Source organism: Phascolarctos cinereus, unplaced genomic scaffold, assembly GCF_003287225.1.
Source record: "Phascolarctos cinereus isolate Bilbo 61053 unplaced genomic scaffold, phaCin_HiC Scaffold_4;HRSCAF=312, whole genome shotgun sequence".
Lineage (NCBI taxonomy): Eukaryota > Metazoa > Chordata > Mammalia > Diprotodontia > Phascolarctidae > Phascolarctos > Phascolarctos cinereus.
This window is the reverse complement of record NW_027555847.1, coordinates 255,731,758-255,740,594: the sequence shown is the minus strand read 5'-3', so window position 1 is coordinate 255,740,594 and position 8,837 is coordinate 255,731,758. Positions and strand designations below refer to the sequence as shown.

Below are 8,837 nucleotides of genomic sequence, written 5' to 3'. Positions count from 1 at the left end.
CTGGGCTAAAAGCAAGAATGGAGTCACTGCTCGTTTCTGGGATCAGAGCCACACAGCTCTATTCCAGAATTTGTTTCTTCCTCAGTATACATCTAAGGCCCTCACTGACTTGTGACTATTCTTCTCTGACCTGGATCTGTGACCCAGCACTAGGTAATGTGTGGTAGAGATACCAGATAGCACCTGTTTCTATCCACAATGCTAGTTCAGGGATCCCCTGAAATCTCCTCATGCCCTGGTGCTTCTCAGCCCTCTTTCTACTGCTGGGCACTAGAATAATGCCTACAACTACTGTCATACATGGTCCTGGCCTGCCCCTGTGCCTAGTAGCTGCAGATCTCTCTGTCTCTCAAATGTGACCTAGGCTGGAAAAATGATGCACTGCGATTTTTTTTTTCTTGGCTTTCCTGATTAGAATTCAGACTGATGCATTTTCTAGGTAGCTGGAGAGGAGGTGGGCTAGGCAAGCTAGGCAAAAATGCTCTCTCTCATTTTGCCATTTTGATTCTGCCTCATACATTTGTGCTTTCAACCCTATTTTATCTAGTTCAGAAATGGGTGAGGTTGTAGGGCGCCCCCTTCCCTCATACACTTGATACTCCTCACAGACTCCAGTTATGTGTGTAACTTTGACTGTCCTGATCTCCATTGCTTGAAGTACAAGGATACCACATTTCATCACTCCATCAGGATTCTTTAGCCAATCTTAATGTACATGTGGGAAGGGATGAGGGAGTCTCTGTCTTTGGCTCCAGCCTTTCACTGATGTTCTACCAATCGTAGGATTGGGATCCCTGTACCCCAGTTGCATTTAATCTCTAAGAGTTGGATTAACTTTTACAAACTTTTTATTTCAAAGGCGTATTTCACAAATATACAGCCATACTCCCTCAAATGTAGTGCATAATCACCCTCCTTCCAACCTGTACCACTTCATACCCTGGATGACAGGGAAGAGGGATTAGTTTAGTTCCTATATGTCACATTCCCAAATTCTAAGACCAAAGCTCCTCCTGGGTTGAGTCCCAGGTGCTCAGACTTTTCAGGGTTTCCCTGCTGTGCTGACTGGCTACAACATCCCACCTGGAATCTTGGTTCTGAGGTCACCAGGGCTGTGTGATTCCAGGTGTAGTGGGGATTACCACATGCACCTGAAAATGAGGACAAACATAACTGAATAAGACAAACACCCCCAGGCCCATTTCTAGGAAGCAAGGAGTAAAAGGAAGAGCAGAAGAAACCTTAAACAAACAAAAACACAAAACCAAAACAAAAAGGGGCAGCTAGGTGGTGCAGTAGATAGAGCACTAACCCTGGAGTCAGGAGGACCTGAGTTCAAATCTGGTTCAGACATTTGACACTTACTAGCTATGTGACCCTGGGCAAGTCACTTAACCCCAATTGCCTCACCAAAAAAACAAACAAAAAAGAGAAGAAAGAAACCTTTTCCTCTTACCAGTTTGGTGAGTGATGCATCAGGAAACACTGCACAGGAAAGAGAATGAGACTGTCTGAATCAGAAAGTTTTAAAGATTTAGCCTATTCCAGCTACGCAGCCACCAGAAAGAAACTACTGCTACCCATGTGATGGTGGAACACAGAATGCCCTCTCCCAGAAGTAGGGTGTCTCCATGTTAGAAAATCTAGACATACTCCAAGTACCCATTATATGTAATGATGATGATGATGATGGTAATGATGATGATAATAATAATAATTCTCCCCCTTTTTCCTTATTTCTTCCCTAGTGTTTTCCTTTATCCTTACCTTTCTTTCCCTCTTTTAAAATGAAAACAAAAAAGAACTAAACCATCCCCACATTATGCATTCCTCTGATTTACTCCCCTTGTGATCCTTCAAGGCATTAGGATTTTGAATAGACCCTGACTTATTTTCCCCCTATTAGAATGTAAGCACTTGACTGTAATGGCATTGGCCGCCACAGGAACAGGAAAAAAAACAAGAGGCAACATGAGGACCTCAGGGAACCAAGGTGGTGGAGGAGCAGGAAGAAGTAGAGTGATCTCCATCCCACAGCTCCTCTAAACAGATCTGGAAAATGCACCAAATCTAATCCTGATTGGAAATCCAAGAAAAAAAAATTACAGTGATTCATCCTCTCCCTGCCCCACTCCCCTTGACCCCAGATCAACTTAGGGAGAAAGATAAAAGGTCTGAGAATATTAGTGATGGTGGGATATTCCAACACAGGAAGAGGCTGTGCACCAGGATAAGGAGAGGTCACAGATTCAGTATAGAGAGGCCCTAAACTTGTGCAGTATTCAGGAATAGGTGCCAACTGGAAACTCTTTTATTTACTACCCAATTCCATGTCACAGATCCCATAGTGAACTAAGGAAGGGACCTACAACTAAGAGAGCCATTCTTAGATGACTATTGGTCATGGACCCTAAGCTGTGTACTGGGCAAGGAACAATTTCAGAAACAAGCAGTATTTGTTTTGTTCAGATCCCAGGCATGGAGCAGGAGTCTCAACTCCAGCCTCCAGCTCTGTCTGAAGCCTACAATAGAATAACTAGGGCAGGAATCGCAGAACAAATCTCTGCCACAGAGAACTAGCAGAGCTTTCCAGTTGAATGATAGTCAGAGAGTCCAGCAACAGTCTACTTGAACTCAAAATAGGGTAAGCCATAGCAACAGCTGCATTGCTCAGACTCAAACCCAAGTCATGAACTTGTGTAGCTCAGACCATAATGAGAGCACTAAAAGCCTGTAGGTCTGCAGCCTGATGATTCCTGTTATCTCTTCTCAATCTACCTTCCACTTTGTTCCTGTCCACAGTTGTTTCTGGTAGTAGATATCTTGTACTTCTATTTTTAAAAAATCTTTTGACTTCCTGTTATTCCATGGAATTGAGTTTTGTTTGCTTCATTCTTTTTTTTTTTAAGAAGTATGCTGCTTAGGTAAAGTTTATTGCTTTCTATTCTTTTTCTTTAATATAATATTTATTTTCCCCCAATTACATGTTAAAACAATCTTTTCAACATTTAAAAAAATTTTAAGTTCAAAATTGTATCCCCCCTTCCCTCCCTGAGATGGTAAATAATCCAAAATAGGTTACACATGTGCAATCATATAAAACATTTCTTTAAAATTAATTTACTTATTTTTAGTTTTCAATGTTCACTTCCACAAGATTTTGAGTTCCAAATTTTCTCCCCATCTCTCCCCTCCCCCAAGATGGAATGCATTCTGAGTATCCCTTCCCCAAATATGCCTTTCCTTCTATCACCCACTTTTCTCTTGTCCCCTTCCCCTTCTATTTTCCTATAGGGCAAGGTAGATTTCTATACCCCATTGCCTGTATATCTTATTTCCCAGTATATATATATATATATATATATATATATATATATATATATATATATATATATATATATATATATATATATATATACATATATGTGTGTGTGTGTGTGTGTGTGTGTGTGTGTGTGTGTGTGTGTGTGTTGTTTGCTCATGTTCACAGTTAATTACTTGAGTTATAATCTCTTTGTTAAAGTAGGGGTCTGCTTCCAGTGTGAAGGATGTAATGTCCCAAGCTTCAGGGGTTTTGTGCAGTTGTTTTCAGAGATACTTCTAGGGACCTATAAAGTTTCAGTTCTTCCAAAGTACTATGATCAAAAGTGAGGTGTCCTTTCCTTGCCTGTGCTCTGGTCTATGAGTGACCACAAGCACTCTTTTCTACCTTGGAACTGTGAGAAGATTCCCTCTTCACCACCACAAGCTCCACCACGCCAATGCTCCTCCTTGCCCCAGGACTGCCACCTGGGTTGGCAGCCCAGATCCAAGTATGGGAAAAGCAAGAGAATCCTGCCTCAGCACCAGCAAAGAGATCCCTGCAATCCCCTTCATCCCCCTACTATCTGTGAGCCAAGAGCTCCAGAAGCAGGCGCCACTCCTAAGGCTGTGCCAAGGGGACAGACTGCTCTCTTCTCTCATGCAGGTCCAACAGACCTTTCCTACTGACCTTCTAAGTTGTCTTAGCCATTTGTGTGTTGAGAAGTCTGGAAACCTCTCCAACTCCTAGGGATTCAGTCCCCTGAGGCCTTCTCCAGGTTTGCTGAGGTCTGGTCTTTGCCTGTGCAGCCCACGCTGAACTGCACTCCTCTCCTACCCTGGTACAACAGACCTCTCCCATCAACCATCCAGGTTGTCTTGGGCTGGAAATTTGTTTCACTCTGTCTTTTTGTGAGTTCTGGTGCTCTAGAATTTGTTCAGAGCCATTTTTTTTACAGGTATTTGGAGGGGTTTGGAGGAGAGGTCAAGTAAGTTACTTCATTTACCCTGCCATCTTTGCTCTGCTCCACCCCCCAAATATTTTCATATTAGTCATTTTGTATAGGACGCCAATAAAAAAAGGAATGAAATATATAAAGTGAAACAATAGCATGCTTCAATCTATATTCAGACAGTATCAGTTCAACAGTATCAGTTCTTTCTCTGGAGGCAGATAGTATGCATCATTACTCCTTTGGGATTGTCCTGAATCATTGTATTGCTGAGAATAGCTAAGTCACTTACAATTCTTAGTCTACAGTATTGCTGTTACTGTGTACAATGTTCTCCTAGATCTGCTCACTTTATTTTGCATCAGCTCATGTAAATCTTTTCAGGTTTTTTTCTGAAATGATCCTGCTTGTTATTTCTTACAGCATAGTAATAGTCAACCACAATCATATACTGCAGCTTTTTAGTCATTCCCCAACTGATGGGCATCCCTTTGGTTTCCAATTCTTAGCCACCACAAAAAGAGATGCTGTAAATATTTTTGTACAGATAGGTCCTTCCTCTCCCCCCTTTTTATGTTTTGAGGATATAGACCCAACAGTGGCATTGCTGGATCAAAGAATGTGAACAGTTTTATAGCCCTTTGTGCACAGTTACAAATTGTTCTCCAGAATGGTCAGTTGACAACTCCACCAACAGTGCGTTAGTGCAGGGCTTCTTAAACTTTTTCCACTCATGACCCCTTTTGGCCCAAGAAATTTTTATGCAACCCCAGCTACATAGGTACATAAAATATGTATACAAATCAAACATTTACTGATAATAAATCATAAATAAATTTATTTTGAAACAATTCTTTGTTATATATACATATAATTTTATCGTTTATTAAAGATGAAAGCAAATTTGCATACTAATGAGATGGGTGTGCTTGTTTATTTTTACATTAAGAATGAAATCTTGGCAGAATATTTGATACTGCAAGATCCAGAGCATCTTCAATGTTTTCAGAGTTGATCGATATTTTGATTTTATAATCATCAATGCTGAGAATCTGTTTCACATAGATATATAGTATTTAGTATGAAGTATTAGTATTTAGGCAGAAGTATGTTTACAGCCATTTCAGAAATTGTTGGAAATTCTTTCCTAATCCCAAGCCAAAATTCATTTAATTATTTTGTATGGACAGTAAATAAATTGCAATTCACAATATACAATAGTCTCAAATGTGAGCCAAGATGTTTCTGGCAGTTTGTTAGCATTGTGTGGTGTGACTACATGTGCAGTGCAAAGTGCCCATGTTGTATGTTCAGAACCAAAGCTACAGTAAAGACGAATGATGCAACATGGACAATCACTGCCAGAAATACCTTGGATTCATCATGTGTTTGATTTTGAATTAATTTTTGGTCATTGTGCATTCAGAAACCTTTTGCTGTTGCCACTTTTTTCACAAACCTCACATTCAGTTATGTGACCCCATAAGGGGTCATGACCCACATTAGTATCCCAGTTTCCCCACATTCCCTCCAACATTTATCATTTTCCTTTTTTGTCATATTAGTCAATCTGAGAGGTATGAGGTGTTACCTTAGAGCTGTTTTAATTTGCATTTCTCTAATCAATAGTGATTTTGAGCATTTTTTATGCCTTCTGTTCTAAGCCAATTATCCTTATTTTTTTTTCCTCACAAGCTCACTTTACTACTAATGTCATTTTTTGCCTGTTGCTGTACTTATTCACATCACTCTTGGCATCCTTTTGGCCAGTCTATTTCTTTTTCTCTGAGATTCTGCTCAAAGCTGTTCTAGATTTATTCTTTTGGGTTAACCTCTTGAGTTTCTCTTAACCCATAGTATTTCTTCACTGTGTTAAATGTTTCCTTCTCTTTATTCATAATAAATGCTTATTGATTGATTCACTAAGTTCCTCCATGTAGCCCAGAAATGCATAAAAAGAGAGCCAGACTCCTGTAGGTTCTTCAGGAGGGGCTCTGCAAAGGAAGCCAACATTAACTCATATAAATAGGTCCGGTATCTGTCAGTATTCTGACCAGGTACACTTCTGGGAACAATGAAGCCCACAGCACTCTGACAGGTAGGAAGCGCCCATGCTCTAGCAGCAATACTCCAGAGGGACCTGAAGCCCACAGTGCTGAGACTGGAGATAATCTATTGGAACCTAGGGTCTTCAGCTTTGAAAGAGAATGTTCTAGAAAGGCTCAAAGCATGGCTGCTCCACAGAAGTTACAAGGAGGGCCTCAGAATTCTGATCAAGGCAATGACTAACCAAGATTCCAGAAATCTGATATTTAGTCATACTTCCCCCTTCTTAACAGAGAAGGGATGAATGAGACGTGCATAAATGTGTGGATTTAACTTGTTTTGCCTGGATATACATATTAGGGAAATGTGTTTATTTTTATTTGGGGGGAGGCATTAGAAGGAAATGAGAGAGTAGAGATATTTATTCCAAAAATAAAGAAAAGAAGGAAAAGAGTGAAACATTCTTAAGTGCACAGAGGAGAACATAAGGAAGCCGAGAGAGAAACAGACAAGCAAGACAGTTGTGGTACTTAGTATTATTTATATACTTTTTAAGTTTATATATATATATATATATATATATATATATATATATACAAATATATAATAGAGCTTCACAGGCTCATACACAATTCTCTTTATTATATATAGAAATGACAGTGTTTGTTGATATTAGTCAAGTTCATAAGAACAAAAAAAGTTGTTTTTTTACATATGAGTCCATTTTAATCAAAGTTTCTAAATAAGGAGGATATTTGGGTCAACAATAACATTGTCAAACCATTCTCTACAAATAAAAGTTATGTTTTCTCTGGTAACAGCTACATGTACTGCAGGCGAGTTAACAGCAACTACTTCTCAATAAACACATGTTATTTTGTTTTGTTTTTAGGCAATTGGGGTTGAGTGACTTGCCAAGGGTCACACAGCTAGTAAGTGTCAAGTGTTTGGTCTGGGGCCGGATTTGAACTCAGGTCCTCCTCACTTCAGGGCTGGTTCTCTATTCACTGTGCCACCTAGCTGCCCCAACAAATGTTGTTTTGTAAGGTATAGTCCCCAAGCAGTGTCTGGAAGGAACATGCTGATGTGCTCTTAGTGGCTTGGATCCATTTGCCGCCAAATATACCTCTATGCTCTCTATTCTCCAGGGTTTATCTCTCTAGGTCCCTAGCCCTGAATTTCATTCAGCTTAAGGATAGGGCCAAACACATAACCTGATTAATCAGAAATATGTCCAATAAAGCAAATATCAATTTTATGACAGGCATCTTCATTAACGGATCATTAGAAAAATAATCATGGTAGAGCTCTTTAGTTCATTCTTCTAATACGCCTGTTGATCTGGTCTTCCCTGTGACCAGCATCTCCATCTTCCACAAAAAGTGTAGTCTTTTTCTTCATTCTGCCTCATGGAGACAATAATTTGAAGGGCCACAGAAAGTTGTTGGCATCTTTGAAGCACTTGCCAACAGTGTAGATCTCATGGATCAAGTCCTCCATGCAGATAATTTCATATTTACCAAGAGATTTTGCAATAAGAGTGTTATCGATCAGAGCAATTCTCTGTTTCTTGATCTTGCCATAACAGCGTTTGTAAATCAAGTCATTCACAGACTTCAAGTTTGGGTAATCCCATGCAATATATGGGTCCACAATCTTCAGCATGTTAATTGAAGCCTTGTTACAATTAACAAAAGTGTCATTGAAGATTTGGCAAAGATGAAGAAGCTGCAATACTTTTCAGACCTTTGGGCTAACACCATTGATATCTCTGATTATGATCACCAAAGCTAACTTGGGTTCAGCAGGTACATAGTAGTAGCCAGCTTTGTGTGCCATTCTAGCCAGCCAGATTTCACTTCTGTACATCTATCCTTATGGTAGGCTTTAGCTTTTTCAAAGATAACTTTTCTCTGTATTTTAAGGAGCTTTTTTATAGCCATCTTCTTCACTTTTTCAGAAAGGATTCTGGAATGGATGGTAGCTTCTTCTTTTCTTTTATGCCTGTCATGATTCCAGCTGGAAAAAGAAACAAATATTTTTTTTAAATGAAGTAAGCAGGGGTAGCTAGGTGGCACAGTGGATAGAGCTCTGGCCTTGGAGTCAGGAGGACCTGAATTCAAATCCGGTGTTAAGACACTTGACACTTACTAGCTGTGTGACCCTGGGCAAGTCTCTTAACCCTAATTGCCTCACCAAAAAGAAAAAAGAAAAGAAAAGGAAAAAATGAATTAAGCAGAACCAGGGATACAAGAAGCAATGACTACAGCAAAGTAAATGGAAGAATAACAATAACAACAAAACCTGGATGATGTATAATTATGATGAAACTTGACCATTAAGAAGAAGTACACAGCTACGGTAATATGGATGTGGAACATTGCATATATTCTCACATTTGGATGATATATTGAGTAATTTAGAGTTGAATAGAAAAGAGGCAGCTGGTGGCAGAGTAGATAGAGTGCTGTGCCTACAGGTTGGAAGACCTGGGTTCAAATTGGGCCTTAGGCACTTATTAACTGTGTGACCCTGAAA

The 8,837-nt window shown here is 39.6% G+C and overlaps 1 pseudogene; it reads right to left on the bottom strand.

Annotated features, from left to right (window-relative positions):
* Positions 1–7,610: 7,610 nt before the first annotated feature.
* LOC110197655 (large ribosomal subunit protein uL30 pseudogene) lies at positions 7,611–8,310 on the bottom strand (annotated as a pseudogene).
* Positions 8,311–8,837: the final 527 nt, after the last annotated feature.